Genomic DNA, 27,067 nt, shown 5'->3' with positions numbered 1-27,067 from the left:
TGCCGATTTACTGAAAACTTCACTCCACTGTGCATCGCAAAATCACCAGTGCTATAACAACAAATCTCTACCCTTTGAATTCTCCATCATATGTCAACAACTTAAGCAAATTTACAAGAAGAAGAATAACATACATTAAAGAAGTAGAGGAAAAACAACAAAACCCACCATGAAAATGCTTCAACATAGCAACAAAATTTCCACAAAATCCAAACGAATTGGCAAATTTGAAGAACCAGAAGAAAAAAAAAAAAGAGAGAGAGAGAAGTGGAAATGAATAAACCCATAACCAAAAACTCGATTTCAATTTTAATTTATTAATGGGGCATTTAGGCGGGACAAGTTTGGGTTTTAGGTGGATCTAGGTTTTGAGTTGAGATTTTAATTAAGTTTATTTTAAAATTAGCCAATAGAATCATGCCACGTAATAAATGAATTTTTTAATTATATTTTTAAATGGGGCCGTTAAAAATAATGGCAATTAGGCCCAAAAGGTTGACGGCGAGGGCATTTTAGAACGGATAGATAAACGGAGGGCATTTTTGTACCAAGTTCTATAGTTCAAGGACATTTTAGGCCCTTTTCCGTTAATTTTAAGTCAAAAATATCCTGAAGCTAAAGCTAATATTTCCTTTGGATTTCCAGTTGAGCAACAATCTCGAATACAAAAGAAATCACAGAGAAATGTCACTTGAAACCGTTTGTGTTAGCGACCCTCTAAGTATTCTTCAAAGGATTGAAAATGAGTGCGATTTAATAGGTCCCGAAAAGAAAAGAATAAATACTGTTAAAACAAAATTGTTGTTTTTGTCCTTCTGAGTACATTTCTCTAGGACACGACTTGGATACACGTGCGATCGACCCAGTTTCTGAGTACATTTCTTTGCTTGAAGGGAAAGCAAACTCTATTTACCCCTAAAAAGGTAACAATTGAATTTATACGCGGTTTAAAGGATACGTGATTTAATCTGTCGTTAACGTAATCAAATATGGATTAACAATAAATTATATAAAGAACAAGGATAGAAGTAGCCTGAATCTGTGATTGTTTGCCCTTGTAATTGGTCCGGTACAGAGCGTTAGCTTTGTGCCCGAGCCAAATTATTGTAGAACTTAGGACTTGAATATGAGATTTTACAAAGTATGAGAGTAGAAATCAGATGCTTCTAATGAAAGGGTTTACCCCTATTTATAGTACAAGGGTTAAAACCCTAATGGTCACTCAAGTATGGAAAAATGTGCTAATTACTACTACCGGCGGTGCCACAACAACTGTAGCGTAACAGATGGCGGATTGAGCCAGAAGTCCGACCAGTCACGGATTTCTTTCGCTCATATTAATCGGTGTCAATCCGGCTTACCGGACTAACTACTCCTCGGACTTCATTTTATTTGTATCACCCAACTCAAATCGACATCATGTTTTGATGCCCACGTTTCTGTTTTGCTCAGACTTCTCTTCGGAAGGTCGTAACTTTCTTACCTTGATTTTTACCGTATACAGATAGTCTCCACACATTTCGGATCGAAGGCTGTCGGAGTGATGGGATGTGGAATGATAACCTCGGTATCTTCTCTTGTAATCTTCCTTTCGAAAATAAGCGAGAAATCAAACGTCCATTTACATCACATCTTTTTTACTTCGGACACGTGTATCCTCCTGATTGGACCATCCTTACGGTTCCTGAATTGAAACACCCCGCCATTATTACTCTCCCCTATAAAAGTTTGATTTTTCACTTTTCACTTTTTACCTCTCGATCAAATATTCCTTGAATCTTTAATTTTGTTCTTGTTTTCCTTCAAATCTTCAATCGCCAATCTTCAAAACTTCATACCAATCTTCAAATCTTCATCCCAATCTTCGAACCTTCAACCCAACCCAATCTTCATTTCAAATCTTTATCCTAGATCTTCAAATCTTTACCCAAATCTTTATAAGAAATGGCAACGAATTCCAGATCTTCCTCCAAAAATGCTTCACCAGCCGCTTTTCCACCTCCAGCCACGACGCCGTTTCTATCCCCGAGGTTAGCCCTCAGGCTGGTCTTTACGAACCCCGGGCTTAAGATATTTTGCCCTCGAACTATCATTTTGACACCGAATTCACGGTCGAGGCTGCTCCAAAAGAGTCCTAAAAGTTCGACAGGGTCTACGATGTCAGTCGTTACCCTTCCTTGATCAAGGAAAAGGACATCCCACGAGTCTGAACTGATTGTGACTAGACGGTTCGGCCTTACGAGATCGTTGTTCCGGGTTCGGATGACGACATCACCACCTTCAGGGATGGATACTCAAATGTATACACCTATCCCTTCACACTCAACCTTGACCCTCCGATCAACCAAGTCATCATAGTCGTGTGAAAAATGTACAACTTATGCCTCGAACAAATTGGTTCGTCCGTCTGGGGGACCCTAATTTGTCTCTACTTATTGGCGAATAATTTCAAAGCGGAATTTACTTTACACCAGTTGACTCGGCTATACAGTCCATGGGTCTTTCGTGGTGGGGCTGTAAAGCTATATAAATGAGGGAAATACCCCCTCCTTTCCTGCGTCGATGAGAACAGAGACCAAGCTGGTTGGAACGTTTCATCACAGTCAAAACCACAGAGATAATCCCGACGGGATCCACGCCACTCTCCGAGCAGTGGAACATGAAATATAAGCATCGTAGAACTCTTTATTTCTCCACATGCTTTTAATTATGTATATAACTCTTTTTTATACTAGAACCGTTGCATGGATCCCAGATGAAACACAGAATTTCCTAGATTGGATAGAGAACATTATATGCCAGTACGCGCACCGACTACGCATATGGAAAGATTTATCCAACAAGAAGTGGATAGCAAAAAATATTGGTAAATCCCTTTTTTTTTTTTAATCCTTTTTTCTAACTTCGACGTTATCTTTTTCAGGTTTGTCGAAGGGTTCGTCAATCCCAAGGCCTGAACCAACAGATGCCCCTCCCGCGCTGAGTTCAGTGTTTGACCCCACGGACTCAGTGCTGCTTATTGCTACGGCGAAGAAGAAGAAAAAGAACGCCAAATCCTCCAGGCCCCCAAAGTCACCTTCGGTGGGTTAAAAAAGAAAGTAAAGCTCCAAAGTTGATGGCGGCCCCTCACAAGTTCGGGGCTTAAGAGACTTCGCAGATGATGATATCCTGATAGCGGAAGTCAGGACCGGTTCAGCCACTACTACTACTACCATCGAGGCGGATCATGCTCCGGTCGATATTATGGAGGAGAATGATATGGCTGGTTCGAGCGAACCCATTTCCGTTGACACAGCTGAAAATGTCTTAGTCCCTATCGCCGAAACCTTCCAAAATAATGCTCTGTTAAAGGTCATCGTTCCAAAAGCGGATACTGTCATCGTTTAGGATGGCGCGTCTTCGAAAGAGGATCCTACGTCCAAGAGGGCCAAGCAAACTGGGCACGGGCAGGAAGATTTCGATAGTATGTTCCCCCATGACGGGGCTGTTACCGCATCCGATGTGATGGCGGGTGCCGCCGGGTTTGGCCACCTTGCTATTCCATAACTGCCGAGGATGACCCCTAAGGAATCCGAATATGGATCTTGATCAAAGCTCGTGGGTACCTTCCCGGCACCAAGTGTTGATTCGAATAGGACGAGGTCGGCCACTATCTCCGTCCCCGAGGATACCAGTTTCTTGTCCCGACCTGTCGCGATAGCCAGCTACCTTCGACCCCTCATATCGGAATCCGATAAGGAGAAGATGGGGCGACTCTCCTGGCAATCTCTCTTCAATGAGAGTATGCACACAACCAATCGAGTAAACATTCAATTCTTTCAAAAGTTTTATTTGCTTCAAGTAATTTTAACAATCTGCTGATTTTTAGCTTCATTTTCCCTTTGCATTCTATGGCACTTGAGAACGAAGGTTTCGTTCGTGTTATGCGGGAGATGGATAGTCTGCAGGGCCAATTGGACGCCCAAGGCCGAGAAACCGAGAAGTTCAAACTTCTCCTGCAGCAAAAAGAAGATTAGCTGCAGCAAGTCGGTGATCCTTCGATCCTCAGAGCTGAGCTTGATGAGGCTAAAAAAGAAACCCTCCGAGTCAAGAACGACCTCAAGCTTATGACCGAGAAAAATGAGGTCCTTGAGACGGACACCAAAAAGCTCGTTTAGGATGCCTCTGCCTCCGCCAAGCAGCTCGAGGAGCGCGAGGCAACCATTGCCCAATGGAGGCAAGAAGTAGACTCCCTCAAGGTCGAGGTTGTCAACATCGGGGACAGGTTTGCCTGAATGGAGGTTGAGAGGGCCTCCGTGAAAGAGAACTCAATGGTGGCCCAAGAAAAGGCAGAGAATCGGGCCAAAGCCAACAAAGAGCTAAAAAGTGAGCTTGAAACTTCTACCCATGCCTTTGACACCCTAAGTCAACAAAATGTTAAACTGACGGCCCAACTGCAGCGAGCATGGGCTGAACGGGATCAAGCCCATGCTAATGTTGATGCGGCTATGGCTCGGTCTGTGCTGAAGGCCGAGCATGCGAGATGGAATTCTCGGAGGCTTACTTTGGGAGAAGCGCAGGGAAGCATCGACGATATTTTTGCCAAGATCGAGCAGGTAAGGTTAGTTGAAGATGAAGTTCTGAAAGCATTCCTCGAAGATAGCTCGAAGGATGATCTCGAAGGCTCTGGCTCTGATTTCTCTTCGGAGGATTAGATAGGCTTTTAAAAAGCCTTTGTATTTTCTTTTCTTTTGACTTATTTGTAAGTTTGTCAAGGTCAACCTCCGGCCTTTGCTTTCCGAGCATTTTCTTTCAATACTTAATAAGATTTAAAATGAATGACTTTTGAATCGGGTAACATTACTAACTTTACCCTATCCGAATATGAACTAGGCTCGACCTTGAGTAAATCTTTAAAACAGTTTGCCTTAACGAAATTTCGAACCAACTTAACTATAAGAACTTGAAAGTTTTAGGTTCGTTTCATACTGAGGCTTTTTCTGCCCGTGATTGTCTTTTGATAACATATGTAAGGGCCTTACTTTTATGCTTATGAATTCGGACGTCTCCAAATCACTTCGGTCATATAGGTTGAAGTTTTAATTACTTCTAACCTTACTACAATATTCAAAGTCTTTATAAATTAGGCTCAGCTCACTATGGCTTTAATGTTTTCGTTTTGTTCCGTCTATTTTGGGACGACAATCCCCCGTTGAGGGTAGCTCGTGGGCTTCAAAGATTAGTTGCTCAAGAATGTTAAGTAAATATTCATGCAAGAGTATAATTGACACGAATTTTAATCGAAGCATTTTTCTCATTTCAAACATGTCTTGTACAAACAACTGATACAAGATTCCTTCGAACTTTTCTGCCCTTGCCGTAGCAATTAAACTAGCCGGGCACGACTCATTTGATCGTTTGGTCCTTACAACAGATCCTAGTGCAGACAGTACAAAAAATATTTGGCTTTATTGAGCTACCTCAAACTTCTCGAGGCTTCATTAAGCTGTCTCGAACTTGTCAAGGGTATGGCAGTCCCCTAATGTTTGTGTTCGAAGCACGAGGGGTCAAACACTATAAGTCAATGCTGGGCAGTCCCTAGTCCCCAACACTTAGTTGGCCTTCGATATGAAAGTAACATGTTATACATTGTTGCCTCATTAAAAACCTTACTGGCAAACTCACTTAGGGACAAAACTGAGATAAGTAAAAAAGAGTGCAACACGTGTTTTCAGACCTAATTCTAACCCTTTGAACTTTGTTCCGATCTGTACCTGCAAGGGTCAATTGACAAACAACTTAAGAAATTCACAAAGGGTTAGGGATCTACACCTTAGCAATAATATCTTTTCAAGTGTGCCACATTTCAATTTGTTTGCAACTGTTGGCCATCTTCAGATTCTAGTTGGTATGAGCCTTTACTAGTTACTCCGTATGGTCCTTCCCAATTAGGACCCAACTTCCCATCGTTGGGATTTTTGGTGTGAAGGGTAACTTTCCGTAGAATTAAGTCCCCAACTTGGAAGTGCCGAAGATTCGTTTTTCGATTGTCATATTTTCCCATCTATTGTTTCTGTGCTGCTAAACGGACTAACGCAGTCTCGCGAAGTTCATCCGTTAAGTCAAGTTTTACAACTATAGCCTCGTTATTCGACTCGTCCGTTGCGTACTGGAATCTTAAGCTCGGCTCCCCGACGTCTACAGGAATTAAGGCCTCCGTACCATAAACTAGGGAAAATGACGTTTCACCAGTGCTCGACTTTGAGGTCATTCTATACGCCCAAAGTACTTCCAGCAAAACTTCCTTCCAATTGCTCTTATATTCCTTCAACTGCTTCCTTAGATTTTGACTAATGGTTTTATTCATTGACTCTGCTTGGCCGTTCGCACTCAGGTAATACAGAGTCGATGAAATCTTCTTAATTTTCAAACCTTCGAGGAAATTATTAACCTTATTGCCAATGAACTATCGGCCGTTATCACACGTTATCTGGGTGGGAATACCGAACCGATAGATGAGGTGATCCCAAATGAAGCTAATGACCTTCTTTTCTCTAACTTGCTCAAAGGCCTGCGCTTCAACCCATTTATAAAAATAGTCAGTCATAAATAAAATGAACCGTACCTTACCAGGAGCCCAAGGCAAAGGTTCGACAATATCCATTCCCCATTTCATGAATGGCCATGGAGACAAGACAGGATGCATCAGTTCCGTCGGTTGGTGTATCATTGGTGAGTACCGTTGGCACAAGTCGCACTTTCGGATGAAATTCTTTGTATTTTCTTCCATCTGATTCCAGTAATAACCAGCCCTTATCAGCTTCAGGACCAACGACTCTGCTCCCGAATGATTGCCACAAGTCCCCTCGTGGACTTTTCGCATCACATAATCTATTTCTCCAGGCCCCAAATATCTAGCCAAAGGACCGTAGAAAGATCGGCAATATAATTATCCGTTGATCAAGCAAAATCTCGCCGCTTTAGCCCCAAGATCCCTAGACTCTTTAGGATCCGATGGCAGCTTCCTATTTTAAAGATAGCCAATATACCTATTGCGCCAATCCCAAGTCAAACTTATTGTGTGTACCTCGGCATGGCTGTTTTCTACCGCAGAGTTCATCAATTGAACGACTGTACTGGAGTTAAATTCTTCCACTCCTACTGACGAACCCAAATTGGCCAACGCAACAGCATCATTATTTTGTTCTCTTGGCACATGCTGCATGGTCCATTCCTTGAATCGATGTAAAATCACCTGGATTTTTCCAAGTATCTCTGCATCCTTTCATCTTTTACTTCGAAAACCCCATTTACTTGGTTCACGACTAGAAGTGAGTCATATTTTGCTTCGATGACATCAGCTCCCAAGCTTTTGGCCAGCTCTAAACCTGCAATCATAGCCTCATACTCGGCTTCATCGTTAGTCAATTTTAAAGCCCTTATTGACTACCAGATAATATCACCTGCGAGAGACTTAAGTACGATTCCCAGTCCGCACCCTTTCACGTTCGATGCTTCGTCTGTGTGTAAGGTCCAGACCGTTACACCTCGTAGTTCCGTCCGTTGAGATTCGTTAGGTGTTAGTTGTCCTAATCGTGAAAACTAGAGTTACCTTCTAGGATATATGAGATTATATGTTCTCATATTATGGTTATGAGGGTTTAAGCCCATGAAATAAGATATGGAAGGATTTAAGAACAAGCAAATTAAGGAATGGAGTTTGTCGGAACTTTGGAAAAACTTGGCAAAATTTTCGGACAGGATTTTGGTCCAAATTGGGGGAGGTATATCTCCTAAAATATGAGGAGTTTTGGTTTGTTTCTTTATCCAAATTGAAGTTCATCGAGTCTAGTTTCCAACGCAACAAACCGTTCGTAAATGTGACATCGGAGTAAAAAGTTATGTGTGTTTTAAGACAGACTGTCTGAGCAGAAAATTTTGATGGACCAGTTTGACGGCCCGTAGGAATTTTGACGGACCGCAGAAATTTCTGCGGCCCGTCAAATTGCACCAACCCAGCGTAAAATAGTCACAATGAGCCATATTTGACTGGGCAGTTCTACGGAGCATTTTGACGCCCCGTAAGAATTTTGACGGCCCGTCAAAATGGGCACAGGATTGCCCGACGGGATTTTAAGTTACACTTTATATATTTCATTTCACTTCATTTGGACATTTTATTTTCCCAAATCAGATCTAAGAGCTCTCCAAAAATCCTCTCTTTAACTCCATAAACTAATCCAAGCCAAAATCCAAGGGAGATTAAATATCAAGAGGCAAGAATCAAAATACCCGTGTGTTAGAAGTCTTACTAGGGTTAGTAGACTTCAAGAATTCTTTGGATGTTGAAGCTAGGGTTTTCATATAAGTTGATAGCTTGCTCCAAAACTCATTCTAATGAGATAAAATGTTAGTTTTCATGCTTATTACATGTTATCAAGAATGTTTAGTTGTTGAACAACTTGGGTGGAAGGAGAAAGTAGAAGATGAGTTCTAAATGTAATTTTTATGATGTTTTTGAGTAGTAAGCTAACTTGAGTTATAATTCTTAGTATGATATGGATATAATCTTGCCATAGAAGGTAATAATGATGATGAGAAATGTTCTACGAAAAATGTGCAAAGGGTTGGTGTGAAGTTGCTAGTGTAAGTTGAATGTGAGAATGAATATGGAAGACTTAATGGAATGTGACTACGTGGTTATGATATTGTAGATGTTATTATGGTTATTTGGGAGTTGCTTTGTGATATGGTGGAAGTTGATGAAATAGGGGAAATGCTGTCCAATTTTCGTTAATTCATGAATTGTTCTAGTTTAGATTTAAGAGTATCTTTAAGGCTTAACCGAGGTATGAATCCTTTTAAATGTAGATTTTCCAAGCTTCGACGGTGGACGTTAAGTAGTTAAGAAGACAACGAGATATGTAAGGCTAACCCTTCTTTCATTAAGGTATGGTCCCATTCCTAAATACCTTCATACGAGTTCTATAGCGTCTTCCAAGTGACTTCATTCCTAGAATCGCTAAGGCTCATGATCCTTGATAAATCTTATGATACCATTGGTTCCATCCTATGATAGTTGATTCTCTAAGGAAGGATATAATGAAAATGATGATGACAATGATAATGTTGAGAACGTGTATGTGCTTCTATGTATATATATATATATATATATATATATATTTATATATTAAAGTATGACTACTAAGAGCACCAAGCTTACATGGCCGGGTATGATATCTATCCCGCGCACACCACCGCAGTTGGGTACGGATAACACTGAGCCTTGGTAGGGCCAGGTACATATAACAACAGACCTTATCATGGACGGGTATGTAAGACACTGAACCTCTATGGTCGGTATGATACTACTACAAGTATAAATGTATGAAATGGAAGGTTCCCATTAGAAAGGGGATAAGTAAATACGATGAACAACGCTAGAGGTATAAATGGCTTCAACGCTAGAGGTATAAATGGATATGGGCATAGTTGTTGATGATGTTATGAATGTGTTGTTGCCCAATGATTTTAGCATTATTGATGTATAGAAATCATGCGTAGGCCATGTGGTCCACCTAGATGTGAATGTGAATGTACGATAGGAGGTGCCCGGGTGAGTTAGCATCGGGTGCCCGTCATGGCCCTCTAGTTGGGTCGCGACACAGACCTCTGAGATTTTTCTCGAAGTTAAGAAAAGTTCTTTTTCCACCTCGGGAACCATTGCGGGTGTAAAGTCTGCTAAATTTTGAAACTTTATAGCCGTTATGGGTTTATACTCAATGTCATAACCACTAATCTCTACCGCCCATTTTGCTAACCTACAAGATAATTTCGTTTTATGCATGACATTTTTTAACGGGTATGTGGTTACTACGCATATAGGTTGACATTGAAAATAAGGTTTCGGTTTTCTAGATGCACTTAACAAAGTTAGACCCAATTTTTCTAAATGAGGATATCGCATTTCTGCAACCCCCCCCCCCCCCCCCCCAAAGTTCTGCTTATGTAATAAATTGAGAATTGCGTATCTTCTTCTTCCTGAACTAAAACACCACTTACCGCTAGCTAGTACTGGATCAGGCAAGATGTTTTTCACATTGCGAGTTCATACGATAATGCCATGTAGAGGACAGAGTTGTGTTTTTCTTGAAGGAATAAACTAATTTCTGTGATACGCTATCAGTATATGATATATACCATGTGAGTGTCATATAGGATTGAGTTGTGTTTTTCTTAAATGAATGACCCAATCTTTGTGATACCCTATCAGTATATGTTATATATCATATGAGTATCATAGACGATTAAGCTCTTTTTTTAAAGAATGAGTCGGTTCTCTGTGATATCTTGTCAATATATGATATATCGATCATATGGGTCATTCATCCATGATACCATGTTAGTATATGATATTTTCCATGTGGATATTATAGATGATTGAGTTGCGTTTTTCTTGAAGGAATGAACCAGTATCTTATGATACCCTGTCAGTATATGATATAGACCATGTGGGCATCATAGAGATCTAAGAAATGTTGGAATGAATCTGTATCAATATATGATATATATCAGGTTGGTATCATAGAGGACTGAGTGTTTTTTCTTGAAGGAATCAACTGCCAGTCCTCTATGGTAACCTATCAGTATATGATATAACATCTGAGTATCATAAAGGATTGAGCAGTATTTTTTGAAGGAATGAATCAATCTTCTATGATACCCTCTCAGTATGTGATATATATTAGGTTGGTATCATAAAGGACTAACAGTTTTTCTTGAACTAATGAACCGCCAGCCTGTATGATACCCTGTCATTATCATAGTATACTTCAACTGCTACTGATTTGATACACCATATGCTAGAATAAATTATTTTTTTAGATTTAGACAAATAAAATAAATAAAAAATATTATATATCAATTATCTAAATACATAAAAAAAAAACCCAGCATATACTCGGATTAATTATGACGCACCCAACCTTTGCAGGCGACCTATTACCCCCCCTGGCTTTATTTTTTCTGTATTTTTGTACCTTTTTTGGCTGACGTAGCACCAAAAAAAATTGATGCCCAGTTGCACAGTGGAAAGTGTTGCACACTCTCCGCCACAATGGTGCCACGTCATTGCCACTTTTCCTTTATTTTTTTTCATTTGATTTTTCTTTTATTAATTATATTTACACTAATTAACCTCTAATTAACCATCAAACTATTAATTTTGTCTTCTTCATCACTAAACCCTTCTTCTTTTTCTTCTTCTTCTTCTTCTTCTTCTTCATTTTAAGAAATCCATCAACCCATTTTCTTCCTCCATTAAAACACGCGCATTCAACCCATTTTCTTCCTCCATTAACACACACATTCAGCCCATTTTCTCTCTCCATTAACAACACACATTTCAATCCATTTTCTTCCTCCATTAATGCACACACACATTCAACCCATTTTCTTCCTCCATTAACACACACATTCAATTTAATCATCAATCATAAAGAGCTTATTTTCAAGAAACATTCAACCCATTTTCTTCAACCCATTAACACATACATTCAAATTCATCATAACCCACCCACCCACCCCCCCCTCTTCTTCATTTCAGCCCCCCCCCCCCCCCCCCCCCCCCCCCCGCCCGCCTAAACTCGAGATTGTACAATTTCTTCATTTTTCTGTTGTTGATGTTGCTGCCCCCCCCCCCCTCCAAAACAAAACCCGCTCCTCTTGCCCCACCCATTTCAAGGACAAATTGTGCAATTTCTTCCTTGCTGGGCTATGTTTAACATGGACTGGAATTTATCAACTATGAAAATTGTTATTTGTTAAATTTCATGAAAATTGTCCAATCCACTCCTCTTGCCATTTGTTAAATTTCATGAAAATTCATGGGGAATGGAATTTAACAACAATGTAGAAATTGCACGAACTGGGCTATGTTCAATCATGGCGGCGGAGTGGTGGCGGCGGCAGTGGGGGTTGTTGAGGAGAAAGAAGAAGAAAGAGAAAAATAAATTGCAATTAGTAGCTTTAACAATTGAAATATGGAAGAAAGGGAGGGTGGGAGTGGGTGAGAGTATAAAACATAAATAATTTTTTTATTAAAATATAAAAACTATTTTTACTGCTTTCACTCGCTATTTTTAAATTATAATTTTTTTTATGTCACATCAGCCAAAAATACAGAAAAAATAAGGCCAAGGGGGTAATAGGTCCCGCAAAGGTTGTGCGAGTCATAATTAATCCTAATATACGTTGGGGTAGTTTTTTAATGTATTTTCCCTTTATTGATATAAAAAAAACAACAATAAAGGAGCCAAAAGACGTGTAGAATTAGATTATCAGAAGAAAAAAAAAAGGGGGGGGGGGGGGGGGGAGGGAATAAAGACAAGTGAGGGATGGCTCAGTGGTTAAGCACCTCCACCCACGACCGGTAGGTCCTGGGTTCGAGTCACAACGGAGGGGAAGTGTGGAAACACTATAAATCCTCCTAAATGGGTGGGGAAAAAAATTAGAAAAGGAGAAAGAATAAATGAAAATCACCAGAAATTAAAAAAGAAGAATAAATAAAACTAGTAAAAAATGTGAATGAAAAAAGATTATAGAGATAAAAAAGGAAAAAATGAAGTTTAAAAGGGAACAAGAAATAAAGAAATAAAAAAAATGAAAAGAAAGGAGCTAGAATTAAATATGGAATCAAATTATGATGAAAAAGAAAATAAAAAAGTAGTATGATTTGAGAAAAAAATAAATGGACAAAAAAGGAGGAAAAAAATGAGAAAAAAGAAAAGAAGATAAGAAGTAGCGAAATAAAAAATGAAAAGAAGAAAAAAGAGACAATTACCTATAAAAGCTACTATGGGTAGAAAAGGTAAATAATTTTTGGGGTATGAAAATAAGGGGGACATGAAAGGATAATTATTTTGTATGTAGTGGACATTGATGTTCTTTCCCAAACTTTACGAAGACTAGCAAGAAAACAAAAGTGTTTTCTATCACTTTGGTAAAGAATAGAAATATTTGTCATCTTTTATCAACAAATTTTTCATTAGTATACGACATTCAGAAGATTCAGGAAAAAAGATGATCTTTATCTGGTGGTAATTGAAATTCATAGAAAATATCTGGAAAATGTAATGTACAAAGATTGAAGATGATTTGGGCTGGTCAAATTTATAGCTGAAATCGAGTTAGAACAACGTCAAACTCGAATATGTATTTCACACATAGGTATTTATGGAATACACAAAAATGTACATGGAATACATAGAAATACACAGATATACTTAAGGAATGTACAAAGAGACATATACATGTAGATTGGAAAATATAGATAAACTAGGGTATAAGCCAGCGCTTAGCGCGATCGTAAAAGACCGTATTTTATTTAATAATTTTAGTCCATAATTTTATTAGAATTAGAGCTTCGATGAGATGACTTTTACAATACAAATAAAAGCAGTAGTACAACAAAAAAAAGTAAAGTAAAAGCAGAATGGAAAAAAAAAAAAAAAAAAAAGAGTGGCAAGAATTATTCTTTTTATAATTTTTCTTCTCTGTCACCTAATATTGCTCTTCAATAACACCTGCAACAGTTTTTTGTGCTTCTACTTATACATGGTAGAAGTGTTATTGTAGAGTGGAACTTTAAGACAAGCTACAACATTTTTCAATCAAGCAAGCAAATTCTATGGAACCGAATTGGGATAAAAAGAAGCACTTTCAATATTTACTGGAAAAGAAAAGGAATCAAGGCCTTAACATTCTTACGAAAATTTCAAATTTGGAAAGGTACCATTTCCTAGTAACATTGCTCCTTCCCAGCGGATATAAAGATACACCTACAGCACATTAAAAGAAAAATAGTGTCTGGGAGATGAATGGAATCCCTAAACAGTCAAGAATTTTGAAACGACAATGAGGGCATATGACCACACTGGAAAGGCCACCCTTAGGGAATTTTATAGCCCTTCTCTCTCTTGTCTCTGAGATTGGAAAGGAGGTAAGATGATATAAGTTGCCACATGTGCTGATTAAGAATATCAGAAAACTGATATAATTCAGATCAATTTCTGGCTATGTATAAACTTGCGTTAACTGATGGATATAGATCATGACTACAACCAACATAAAATAGGAGGATGAAATAACGAAGCACTGAACCAAGAACCGTCTCACCACTGTATTTGTGAACAAACAGAACCTTCAAAGTAGGATGGATGACATTGTTACTCCTCAACGTAATTGGTATAACCATATAAAACAGAATTGGATTAATATAAACAACAGTCTATCATTTCAATTTTTTAATGGGGTGTGAATGTGTCTCTCTCTTCACTCGGTATCTCTATAAAATAAAAATAAAAACATATAATACAACATATACAAATACGTTTAAAAAAAATATGAAAGAAAATGTTTTGAATGCATGAGCCAAACAATCCAATGAGTAATGCATGTCTTAGGTGAAAACGCCACCTTATCTGGTAATAACCCAATGTGGTTGATGCTCGTATAGTTACTCAGTGCGTTTTACAGAACCTGTTAAGGATAGCCCAACTTTACCATTTGAAACATAGACTATGAGACATAATACTTCGTAACTTCACCATCCATATAATGGTGCATCTGTTTCCTACAATTTCAATGTATATGATCCATATATTCTTTTGTTAAAACTAATTCAATTCATTTCTTTCAAGATTGCCCAGACCATGAGACATTTGAAGCAAGAGAAGAGATCTATATCCCAGTCTTTTTGTAGTGGGACTATCCCAGTGAAGCATCAAACAAATTCGGCACGAAAGTCGCAACCTCATTTATCAACCTCATTTATCAAACTCACCAGTGATCACATATTTAAAAAGTCATGTTAAAGCTTTGCAAGATACTAATGCATTTACTTGTCAAAAGCCCGTCTATTAATGGAACTATAGGATATCTACATTTAGTCTAGTTTTGGCTACATTCTTCCGGCAAAAAAAAAAACATAGATTTCACAATTCATACTAATTAAAAGTGACACACAAACAGCAAATGCCAAAATTCATTTACTGTGTGTATCTCTTTTATTCAGAAACCATATGTGGCTAAATGTGTAGATAAATGGAGCTCCTCACAGTAGTTTAATACTTAGCACTACGTACCACTCAATTCTGTACAACAATTTAGGATAATTACTACCTATTTCTTGCATAATTGTATGGCTGATCTTGTTTATTTGATGAGAAGGATACACATGACCTCTTTTCAGGTTACTCAGTATAGGACAGACGATAGGTAACACAAACTACTTAGTGTAAGCAAAGAAAGATTTTGAAAGCATTGGTATCCTGAAAGCTATAGAAAAACCAGCAGGTATTGTCAAGATTAAGAGATTAGAACCTAAGTTCTCCCTCGGAATAGCAGGAGGGAAGGATTTTGTTTTCAGACAATTGAACATGGTAAAGGCATGTTTACAGAATGCTCAACTTGGCGAGTACCTCTAAACCTTGGCCTTGCCAACTGCTATGGAGATGTAGAGCCCCTTCAAAAGTTCGAAGTTTTGGTTGGATAAATCTACATAAAGCATGCTTTATAAATGGATTCATTCAGGATAGAATGATTGCATAAAACAAAAGAGAGGAAGATGACCAAATGGTGTAGTTAAAAATCTTCAATCTCAAATGAAAGTTATAAGGAGAAATCTGAATATCCAAGCTCACCCACAATTGCAATTATATCTTTATAAATTTGTAATCGTACCCTATATCAAGGTCCCCCAATATACCGCACAGGTACATAATAATACTTCCGATCATTGAACAATCAGAAGCACCTCGCCAATAACATCCATCAATCCAAAGAAAAGAAGCCCTGTATTTTTTTTAGTTATTCCGGATATAAAAGAAAATTCTTCTTCTATAGCCATGTAATTCTCCATATTGAACTGATGCAGTAGTTTACCAACTTGTAGAAGAGTGTGCCCCTCATTAAGTCTTAGTTGTATCATAAAGCAGTAAACTGTCTCATTTCCATTTTTTGTCAGGTGACGGGTTTGTTGATTACATGTGCCAAAACAATTTAATATGGGTGTATTAATAATAAGTCGTATATAGACATGAAAGTTGGTTGTAAATTTGTGATTTTGTGAAGTCCGTAAAGTGCATTTTGGTTGGATTCACCTCTAATTCTAAATACACTCTGAAATATATAATTAAATATTTCTTTTCAAAAGGTAAGAAAGGGGGAGCAGAATACCTCAAATGCTCAACTTTTGATTGCAGCTTGTAAGCATAGAATTACACGTTGCTATTCAGCATCAAAACTAATTGGAATTCCAGCAGTAAGCCTAATGAAGAATTCCTGAGACAAGATTGTGACAAATTTGAGCAATGGTACATTCATAAAAACTACTAAAAAGTTAGGAGCAAGTTAAATTGATAAAGGTATTTATACAAAGTATGCCTTGTCCACAACTGCATTACTCAAGGGAAAGGGATTATTATCGACTCCTTGTACAACGACATTTTGTTATCCTCATCTACTGCAATCCGTCGTTGCAATCACTAACTCTTCATCGCCTTCCTCTATTACAATAGTAAATATGAAGTGTTATAGAGAAGAAAAAAGAGCCAAACAACTGACTGCTATGCGGCAAAAATATCATCCACTATTTATAAGAACTATAAAGTAAATCTTTCCTAGCTGAATTGTACATATAATTTTCTACTGATGAACGCACAACCATGGGAGTGATTTTCTACTCACGAAAAGAAAACTGCATATATACGTTATTGGATTTTTCTGTAAAATGAGACGCCTTCCCACTGACACGCATAAACCTCCAATAGAGAGCAAGTTTAACAGACACTATGACTTAGCTGCAGATATATCAAACACTTATATCTCTTATAAAAATCCTACACACATTACAATATACATTTTCAAGCTTATTAAAGGTAAACAATACAAATGTAAGGCAACATGACTTACGAAGTAGAAAGTTTGATGGGATGCAAAGGCGTGCAATCGGAACACATTCGATGGGATGCAAAGGTGTGCAATCGGAACACATTCGATGGGATGCAAAGGCGTGCACTCGGAACACAATTCTTCTAGCTTCTACAATTATGGCAAGTAGCAAAGGCTTGTTACTTACAACAATCGGATAAGCCGGATCTTCCAATGAGAAAGCAAGAGTCTTACGGTCTTCTTTACAACAATCATGTTGAACTAACTACACTATGTGATTGCTCTTTGCCTCCTCTTTGCCTCCCTTTAACCTTAATTGAAGCACTGCCAAACTTTTATATATACATTCAACTAAAATAATATCACCAAAATTAGAGTTCTGGAACAATAGTATCACCATAATTTAGAGTTCTAGAGCAATATTAATCTGATACAATGCTACTCACCCCATAGAAGATATGATTTTATATAAAAGCCTAGGAGTAACACAAAATTATATTCTTTGCTTCATATTCCTGAAATAAAAGACCTGAAATTTCTTCCCCGTGCTTACGAACCAGAGTGAAAATGTTGTGCGCTTCTTCCATAAAAGTTAGTAAACGCTGATCAGGGTGAGAGAAACTTTCGGAATTCTTCATTTAAGAACCTGGGTGAAAACTTTTGTCCGGCTCTTGCACAGAAGTTAGTAAAAGCTGTTGTGGAATCAGTGTGGTAGAAACTTTTGGAGTTCTTCCTATTTGTTGATGATGTTTCAGAATGGGCCTTTTTTTTGTTGGGCAATTCGCAAAATTGTCCTTCTTTAAATTTTACCCCTCATATTTGAAATTTTTAAATTTTGTCTTTCGGTTAAAACCCATATGTTTCAGGTTCGAACCCCCCATTTAGTCACAAATTTTAAGAGAATTCGCAAGGCAGAGTTTAAATTTCGCTATGCCCCTATCGACATACACTTGTTAAGGAATTACCAAAGTTATGTCGGACCCGACATACTTATGCCTTATGAGCAGACTTGGCATAAGTATGCCGGGTCTGGCATAACTTTGATAATTCCTTCACAAGTTTATGTCGGGTCCGGCATACTTATGGGCAAACTTTTAACAGGCAAACTTTAATTAAACCTTAACTAAAAGTCTTTTCCTAGTTATGCCCCATGAGGCATAACTTTTCCTGAAGACATAGATTTTGTCTTATAAGATAAATTTTTAGTTATGCCTTAAGGAAAAATTCCGTCTTATGGAGGCATATTGCCTTATGGAACATACTTTTAGTTATGCCTTATGAGGCATACTTATAGTTGTGCCTTAACTAAAAGTCTGCCCCGTAAGACATAACTAGGAAAAGACTTTTAGTTAAGACCTAACTAAAAGTTTGTTCATTAAAAGTTTGCTCATAAGTATGCCGGACCCGGCATACTTATGCCCAGTTTGCCCATAAGGCATGAGTATGCCGGGTCCGACATTACTTTGATAATTCCTTAATAAGTGTATGCCGGGTCCGACATACACGCGACCCAAACCTTGCCTTGCAATTTTTTTTTTTAATTTATGCTTGAGCGGGGGTTCGAATCCAGAACCTCATGATTTCTGCGTGAACGCTCAGGGTTGCAACGCGAGGGGCAAAAATTAAAGACCAGCAATATGAGGAGCATAATTTAAAGACCACAAATATGAGGGGCAAAATTTAAAGACCACCTCAAAAGAAGGGCAATCTGCGCACAAAAATGTTTTTTGTTCCCGAAAGGCCACTTTCTCTACGAGGCGTGCGTTTTCTTGTCACTCCTATGGTTTACTTTTACGCTGGTTCATAAAAGCTACTAAGAGGCCATTGGTGCTCTAAATGAATTTTAGAGTCGTCACCTAATTTATTGGTAAATTAGGAAAACCGAGTTAAAGGGTTTTGTCAAACAAAAGAAAAATTCTTTTTAAGCTAGAGTTCGAGTTCAGAGTTCTGGTGATCCCCTATGGAAGGTTTTAAAAACTCTAGTATTAAGAATATATAGAATACGGTTGACCTATGAGTTTTAATGTATGATTATTTGCTAAAATGTTTTCTTTCTCGCAAAATTTGTCATTTTTTTTTAACCCCTCCCCTCAGGAGCTCCCTCCTTTACTCCCTGGGTGACTCGAACTCGCAACCTTTGGGTTGAAGTGAATGGTGCTTACCATTTGAGCAAAATTTGTCATGTCAATATCATAACTCCACCTTTTTGGCAAAATACTTTTAAGGAAACAGAGTTGAATTTTTCCTTGGAAAATAAGTGTATAAGGCAGTCATTTCATTTTTAGACCCAAACACATCCAAGATTTCTCTTGAGTAAAGTTCAACTCATTTGGTCCAAATGTTATGTTCCTTTTGTCCTTATAAATTTTCATGAAAAGCTCCAAATATATCCTTCTGTAAAAAGCCATGAAAAGTTATTCAAAGTTTATAAAAATACCCCTTTTCACTTACCGGTCATGAATTTGATCCATTCTTTAATCAAGGTCAACGGTATCCCATTTAAAACTTTTTCCCCTGACTTGGGTTTAAACCATGATTTCATTATTGAAAATCATTTTAAGTTACATGAAACAATTTGAGATCCTTTCCAAAATAAAGGAAAAACTCTTTTTTTTTTTTTTTTTTGAAGTCCTTCATTCGTATTCCTTAAAAAAAAACCATTTTTTATGAATTCTTAAGTTTAAAAGAAAAGAAGAGTTTTGATTTATTTCTCAAAAATAATACTCCGCTGTTTCCATATTTCTATTTTTATAAGGAGAAAACAAAATTATAAAGTTATTACTTTATCTTTTGTTGGGTCCAAATTTGAAATAGCAATCGGGTTCCTATCCATTCTAAACAATATACACATCGTTTGTCTAATTCAACTAAGTTCTAACCATGGGTTTCAATATCCACAAGTATTCATACATACAATACAAATATAAGTAAAATAAAATGACAAAATGGGCCAGTGGGTTTACCAATCCCACCAACCTAAACCATTTTCACTCATGATTGGGCCTTCAATCTCTGTGGTCCGACTCGCTCTAATGCATGTTGGGCTCCCAACCCAACGAGATAATGCGGGGGTGCTAGGATGAATCCGTTGGACTCGTACGAGTGTTCACGCATAGAAAGTAGAGAAAATAAGGATTAGTAAAGAAAGGATTACTGTTAAACTAATACGCAAAATACTCAAAGCAGCAAAGGAGATTAATGCACTCAACATATTTTCTAAAAAATAAGCATCAGGTCACGAATAACCAGTCACTCAAGAATTCTTAAGATATGACTATTGATTTTCGGAAGCTCAAATCTATCCCAGTAGCCTATTCCCAAAAAAAAAAAAAAAAAAAGATAGAGCCTCTTAAGTTGTTAAGGAGAAAAGATGGGCTCCTTAGAGCTTTAAGTTATTATTCACAAACCTGGTTTAGTTCCCAGAAAAAACACACAACCACTAATCAAATAAACCAACTCTCAAACTTCAAATGCAGAAATATAATTGTTGAAACTCTATGCAACTTGGAAAAAAAAAAAAGATTCAAATATGCACATAAGCATCTTTTAGAAAGAAAGGAACAGATAAGAGTTAAATTTAATCGAATGTTACTTCTAAAATTCAACACTTTTGAATGTAAACCCAAATGGACACTTTAACAGGAAAACTTTAATAGATTGTTTCATAATGGTCAAACAGAACTATTTCATATTGGACAGAGCACGAATGTTTAAGGCAAGATGCCATGAGTGTGTGATTTCTAAACCAGTAACTTAAAACTTAAATTTATCCTCTTGAGACTAACCCTTCATAACTTATCACTGGGTCTACATAAATACAAATAAGCTCTAGCTCATCCACACAAGGCAAGATATTCAACTTCATTTCAAATCTAATACTCAATTTAAAGGGAAAAAGAGCAGCCACTGAAATGATGCCTCAAATGAATGTGGACCTCTTATACTGAGGCTGTCCAAAACTACTGAAATAAGTTGAGTTCAAACTGCAATAGTCCTTTTTAAGTCACAGGATAACTACTAACTTTAGCAAACTAGTGTTTCAAGTTACTTGGAAACTCTTAAGCACATATGGGGGATATGAGAAATCAATTAGAACATACTAAACCAACTTCAACTAAAGCGTTATCAACAAGCAAATCATCCGATTTATTTTCAAAATCATTCTTGAGCTCTAGAGGAAGCAAATCCTATTGTTTAGTGTCAAACAGAACCAAAATAATTTTAAATCATCAAGAAAGAGAAGGAAGAGTTCTGGCTTACGACAGAACACATTTCATAATTAACCTTGAAAAGGAAACATGTTGGAGCAGTGAAGAAGTCAACAAACACATCATTAAATTTTGACTTTAAGAAGTACAAAGGGAATCCAGAATTTTGACTTAGAGAGTTGATGTTTGAAGACACAACTAAACTCAATCCCTTATTCAGTAAAAAAAAAAAAAAAAAAAAAAAAAAAGTACTCTGATCTCAGCCTTGTATAAGGGGTTCTCAATTAGATGATTGACTGATCTTTTTAGGGGAAATGAACACAAAATAATAACTGTTCGTTTTCTTTTAGAACATCTGAAGTGCTAAACAAAGGTTAATATTCAAACTCAGTTGGACTAAGTAGTTTCAAACTCTAAGAGGTTCATTTCTAAGCCTTTACATTTGTTTTGAAAACAGAACCAAAAGTGGATGTTTGAAAGGGGAAAGAAGCTTGCGGATTCTTATTTATTGTGGCAGCAAACTTGGCTAAAGTATTTGGCTGTACAAAATCAATTAAATCTTTGGTACAAATGTGTTTTCTGCTAAGCTAAATGGTTCACTGATCACCAGGGGAAATGCACACTTGCTCAAACATTTTTCTAACAAAAGCAATTTTGGAGCTTGAGATAATAAACAAAAGCTCAAACAAGCCATGGAATTATCCGTTCCTCTAAACTAAACATAGAAACTCATATTCTGAGCCAAATTTAAATGATGTCTATCTCTTAGCACTTAACTGAAGACAGTGCTTAGGAATATTTTAACAAGTACACACATAATATAAGGATTCATCCAGGAATCTCGTGGCTACTAGATAAGCGGAAAAACATAATCTGGGGCATTTAACCAGTGGAAACTGAAAATCCGAACCAGCACTGTAAGAAAACAGATATTAATACTCCCATGGCATAATAAATTCTACCACAACCTATTCTTTTCTTTTAACAATTTAACTATTCAAACAAATCAATTGGAGAGTGAAGCAAGGCTCCAGAATCATTTTGAATTCAAACATGGTTAACGAACTAATATTCAGTTGTTTGCATATCTAATGAAGCAAAGAGGATTTTTAACAGAGACACCTACTGAACTAGATTCATGTTCATGTAAAAATGAAGAATGCCAGTATATTATCTAAAGAGTGAGTAAACAGTTTATGCACTTGACGTGAATAAAAGGGGGATTAGGCTGATTTCAAGTGAAGAAACAAAGAGTCGTCATTTAAGCAAACGACTCCCGTCTTGATATGTCGATTACTATAACTACATGCTTCACACATATGAAGAAAAGGAGAACTAATAACTCAACAAGTCCAATCTACTGTAAACACACAGAAGTAGTAACTAAGTTAAGGAAGTAGATTAGCTACAGCTAAGCTAATCTATGCGAAAGTTAAAACAAACACACAGAACTAACAACTAAGCTAAGGAAGAAGATTCCTTCTGATGTCTTCAACTCTTACTTATGAATCCTTAAAAAAAGGAAAAGGAAAAGGAAAGGGATATTACCTTTTTGTCTAGCAGCCACGGGGAAATCCGAATCTTTTGAAAAGAAAAGGGAAAATCGAAAAGATAAAAAAAAGAAAAGTTACCGTTTGTTTGACTTCACGAGAGGAAGAAAACAAGGATCAATAAATTTCTTGCTATAACTGGACGAACAATGGCTGAATCTCGCGAAAGTATGCTGGAATTTTAGCCAAAAATGGCGTTATCCAGCCGTGGTTTACGTTGGGGACTTGGGAATGGCGTTTTGCCTTTGAAGGACTTTAGAATTCTGCGTTTTTTGAGAGCACAAAGAACAGAAGCTGGCCTTGGGGAATCAAAGGGAGGTTTGGGCCGGGTTACACAAGTAGTTGGGAATAGGGGCTGTTTTTGGAGTTTGAAATCTAACCAATTCCCTCTTTGTTGACGAAATAACCAAATTAAACTTATTTGAAATGAAATTAATAAGAACCATTTAATCAATTAAGTAATCAAGCTTCTTAACTCTAACAAAGTAAGATATTTATTTATAATAATGGATCAATTATAGTAATTAAGCCGTAAATGTCTTCATTTGACAATTTAAGAATACGTACTTAATTAAAACACTTGTTTTGACATAATTCGATTTTTCAAATTAATAAATATACTAAAAGTAGTACACGATTACTTAAAGTTATAAGTAAAATATGCATAACAAATATTAGTGTATTTTGCCAAATGAAATGGAAAAATATCGCTGAAAAAGGTTTAGGAAATATTTTTGATTTTCTAAACGAATATTTTACTCTGTTTGCAATTCAAGAAGCTTGATTAGTTAATTTGAATTTTTGGAGGGAAAAAATTGGGTGTCAACAATGACTATTTAGCTTTTAGGAGAAAGTAAAAAAAAATAGGGAAAATTAAAAAAAAAAAAAAACAATACGGGGGAGGGGAAACTGACAGTGCGAAAGAACGATTGGATGCATTCAATGAGGCGCTCGTCAGGGTTGAAAAGGAGATACATGAAAGGATGAACCAGATACGGGGAGCGCCATCTATTGTGAAGGGTGTAGGAGCTTGGAAATACTGGATATCACCATACCCAGAGAGTGCAGCACCGGCTCCTATTCCGAAAAGGTTCAAAATGCCTGACATACCTAAATACGATGGAACCACAGACCCGGAGGAGCACATTACGACCTTTAAAGCGACCATCGCCGGGCACAACCTCAAACAACACGAAATTAAATCGGTCATGCTGAAAAAATTCCAACACACGCTCTTTAAAAGAGCGCTCTCTTGGTACACTCATTTACCCGAAAATTCTATTGACTCTTTCGCCTCTATGGCAAATGATTTTGTCAAATCTCACGTGGGGGCCCGGAGGGTCGAGACGCATAAGCAATATGTGTTTGCCATAAAGCACAGGAGAGACGAGCTGCTAAGAGGATTCGTGGATAGATTCCAAAGGGAAAGGATGTTATTGCCTGCGATCCTAGAGGATTGAGTCGCGGCCGCCTTCGCAGATGGTCTAAACCCGAACAGTTCAGACGCATCCAAAAAATTGATGGAAAGCTTAAGGGAGTTCCCTGCTAAAACATAGAGTGAAATAAACCTTAGATACAAGGCTAAAATGTGAATTGAGGAAGATCAGCGAGCAGCCGAGCCGATAGAGGGGGTAACCGCCCTGCTAAAAGACCAGATCCAGGGTTCGGCGCAAATACTGTGAACCAGAGAGGATGATTTGAGCCATACAGAGCTCGCGGATTCTCCAGCCAAAGCACGAACCGGGGGGTTGATAGAAGCAATCGAGGCCTCATCAGAAGGGGGCCCTACGCTCTGAAGGAACGGCGTCAAGAGGAACTAGACCCCCAAAGTTGGCAAATCACAATTTCAATATCGACGTAGGGAGCTCGTGGCGGTAATGAGAACTATGAAGGAAGCAAGGTTCCCCGATGAGATCCGGACCAATCCGTATAAGAGGAACACGGGGCTCTGGTGCCACTTTCATAACACGCATGGGCATGCTATGGAGGATTGTGCGAACTTAAGAATTGAGGTAGCCCAGTTGCTACGAGCGGGGCACTTGAAAGAGTACATTAGCGACAGGGCGAAACTCACCATGAATTGAATTCCAGGACAAAAACCGGACAAGATGCCACAACCAACTCACACTATCAACATGATTTTCGGAGGCGAGATGGTAAACAAAATAACATACACGTCGCACAGAAAATCCAAAGTCTCCATCACAACAACGAGTCTCGCCTGGGAACTTTTCGAAAGTGAAAGCATTTCCTTCTCCGACATCGATTGCTCGGGACTGGCCCCTTCCTTTAATATCTCTTTAGCATCAGAGTGAAAGGTTAAACTAGGTAGTAGGTAGTGTAATGATCAATTTTTGTAGTACTGAAATGTTATATAAATCTATGCATAAATATTGTAAAGAGATGAATCTTGGGCCTAACTCAACCACAAAAGTTAGCAGGCAATTTGCACGATTACCCTTATTCGGGGGTGGTCTTTAATTTTTATCCCTCAAATTGCTGGTCTTTAATTTTTGCCCTTTGCATAAAACTCTTAGGTTCAGGGTTCGAACCCCCGCTCAATCAAAATTTTTTAAAAAAATCGCAAGGCAGAGTTTAACTGCAAACTCTACCTTATCAGACAGAGTTTCAAACTTTACCTTATCAGGCAGAGTTTGACTTCAAACTCTCCCTTATCAGACAGAGTTTGACTGCAAACTCTACTTAAGGCAGAGTTTTGCCTTCAACCATAAGACAAACTCTACCTGAAGGCAATTTTTTTTTTTTACTCAGCTTGAATTTTGCAAAACTCTATCTTATGGCCTAACTTTTGCCCGAATAGGCCTGATTTTGTTACGAAACTTTGTCTTGCGATTTTTTTTTTTTACTGAGTCGGGGTTTGAACCCCAAACTTCGGGGCATTAGGTGAAGGGCAAAAATTAAAGACTAGCAATTTGAGGGGCAAAAATTAAAGACCAGTGCCTTTAAAGGGCAATCCGTGCAAAAAAAATAAAAGCTAGCTCGTGAGGGGAGAATTGCTCAAGATTCATTTAAGGAGATCACTCATCTCCTTAACCACTGATGTGAAACTTTTTTTATTCTTCAACAAATATCTTGCACCAATTTTTGGTTTTAATTTTGGAGAAGTCAACATGACTAAAATTTACATATAGAACAGTCTATTTTCACGTAAAAAGGTATAGCTTAAAGATTTATTTATGATAAATCATTGTTGGTGGTGAGCATGTCATCATTTACTAACATTTAACTGTAAGAACTTATAGGAAATTAACATAGGGGCGTGTTTTTTTTTTTTTTTTAAGTTATTGTGTATATCCATCTTTTGGACGGAGGTCTATAACATATGCAGTTTAACCTAAGAAAACATAGAGGAATCTTTCTTCATGTGACCGTGGTGAAGCCAGTATTTTGACTAAGAGGATTCAAAAATATAAAAGAGTAAATAAACGAAGAGTAAACAAATGAAGACGCCAAAGGGGTTCTAACATCTATTATATATACATAAAAATAATATTAACCTTATGTATGTAGGATAACTTTTACTAGTTATGTTAGTTGCCTATCGAAATCTATAACTAATTTTTAGCGGGAATACAAATTTAGCACTAAAATTTATTTGCAAATATATTTAGACGCGATAATTTTCTCTCTTCTTCTCTCTTTACCCTTGTTCCTCTCCTCCTCCGCAACAAACATCCAAGATTTTCACTCAGGGGTTCAAGAAAAACAGCAAAAGCTAAACATAAAAAAAAAGCCGTACCTAGCTATCGAACCTTGGACACTGAAGAGAATTTTGAACACCCTGGACCGCTTGAGCTAAGCTGTTATATCCCGTGTTTTCACACGTTTGGAAAAATTCGATAAATAATGGATTCTTGAGATACGAGGTCAAATTTGATATTTTGTTGAACGTAGGAGTTATGCATGAAAGAATAGAGTCATGAAAGTGTGGGACAAGGTTAAGGGTAATTTTGAAATTTTGGAAATTAGTTTCGGGAATTATAAAATACGATCCATAAGTTATTGGGCTCAAAAATTGAATTGTAAGTGAGGCCCAAAAAGGGGTGTATGGCCGGCCACATTAGGCCATGATCCAAGCCCAATTTTAGTTGGTCATGTGCTTGGTCATGTGACCAAGCACTTCAACTACATATACCATAGAAGACTTAAGAAATTAGAGATAAGAACAACAAAGAAAATAGAAGGAGAGAAAGAAGACCATTTCGGGTTTGAGGTGCAAAAATAGCCACCATAAATATTGTTCTAAAAATTCAATTCTTGTTGTTTTCCTACTAAGTCAAGGTTCCTTTGCATCTTGGTATAGTTGGTTTGGAGTGGGAAGCATTGGATTCCTCAAAGTGAACACAAGTTCAAGTGAAG

General features: G+C 37.6%; 1 long non-coding RNA gene across 4 annotated transcripts; it reads right to left on the bottom strand.

The window, feature by feature from the left end:
* Positions 1 to 13,315: 13,315 nt before the first annotated feature.
* On the bottom strand, positions 13,316 to 23,011 carry LOC132614654 (uncharacterized). Of its 4 annotated transcripts, none has more exons than XR_009572396.1 (3): positions 16,951 to 23,006; positions 16,216 to 16,544; positions 13,316 to 15,534 (listed from the first exon to the last, which is right to left on the bottom strand). It is a non-coding gene; the product is annotated as an uncharacterized LOC132614654 (long non-coding RNA). The 4 variants fall into 4 exon arrangements; XR_009572397.1 differs by having other exon boundaries at positions 13,316 to 16,320; positions 16,414 to 16,544; XR_009572395.1 differs by having other exon boundaries at positions 13,316 to 16,544; positions 16,951 to 23,011.
* Between the last annotated feature and the right edge of the window lie 4,056 nt (positions 23,012 to 27,067).

This window comes from Lycium barbarum, chromosome 10, assembly GCF_019175385.1.
Source record: "Lycium barbarum isolate Lr01 chromosome 10, ASM1917538v2, whole genome shotgun sequence".
Classification (NCBI taxonomy): Eukaryota; Viridiplantae; Streptophyta; class Magnoliopsida; order Solanales; family Solanaceae; genus Lycium; species Lycium barbarum.
The sequence above is the reverse complement of the archived record's forward strand: the minus strand, read 5'-3'. Positions and strand labels throughout refer to the sequence as shown.